The sequence below is a fragment of the Poecilia latipinna genome, unplaced genomic scaffold (assembly GCF_001443285.1).
Source record: "Poecilia latipinna isolate Pla-1442-1.1 unplaced genomic scaffold, P_latipinna-1.0 Scaffold14934, whole genome shotgun sequence".
NCBI classification, from domain to species: Eukaryota; Metazoa; Chordata; class Actinopteri; order Cyprinodontiformes; family Poeciliidae; genus Poecilia; species Poecilia latipinna.
Genome location: NW_015127550.1, coordinates 1 through 348, shown reverse-complemented (window position 1 = coordinate 348; position 348 = coordinate 1). Strand labels below are relative to the sequence as shown.

Here is a 348-nt window from a genome sequence, read left to right as displayed (position 1 = left end):
AACAGAGCAGAGCAGCAATGGTCCAACTGTGGGGGACCTGCCGATCCACAAACACGCACACACACACTCGCAGAACGAGGAAGAGAAGGAGCGCAGCGCAGTGGCGTTTTACCTATGATCACACTTCAATTTAGATTTTCTGACCAAGATCAGCTAAAGTGCAGGGAGAGAGATAACACCTACCACCAGGATATCAGCGCAACATGCACCAACCAGCGATTTGTTGCTTTTCGCTGCCAGAGCCCACCGGACACGAACCACACAGTGGTTAAGAACCGGAACTTCTCACCTGGAAACTATTTGTATAGAATTAGGTATACTTCTATACCACTACACGACGAGAGAGAA

At 48.9% G+C, this 348-nt stretch overlaps 1 long non-coding RNA gene across 1 annotated transcript; it reads right to left on the bottom strand.

The window, feature by feature from the left end:
- Positions 1-35: 35 nt before the first annotated feature.
- Positions 36-240, bottom strand: LOC106944528 (uncharacterized). The gene is made up of 2 exons (XR_001424366.1): positions 184-240; positions 36-112 (listed from the first exon to the last, which is right to left on the bottom strand). It is a non-coding gene; the product is annotated as an uncharacterized LOC106944528 (long non-coding RNA).
- Between the last annotated feature and the right edge of the window lie 108 nt (positions 241-348).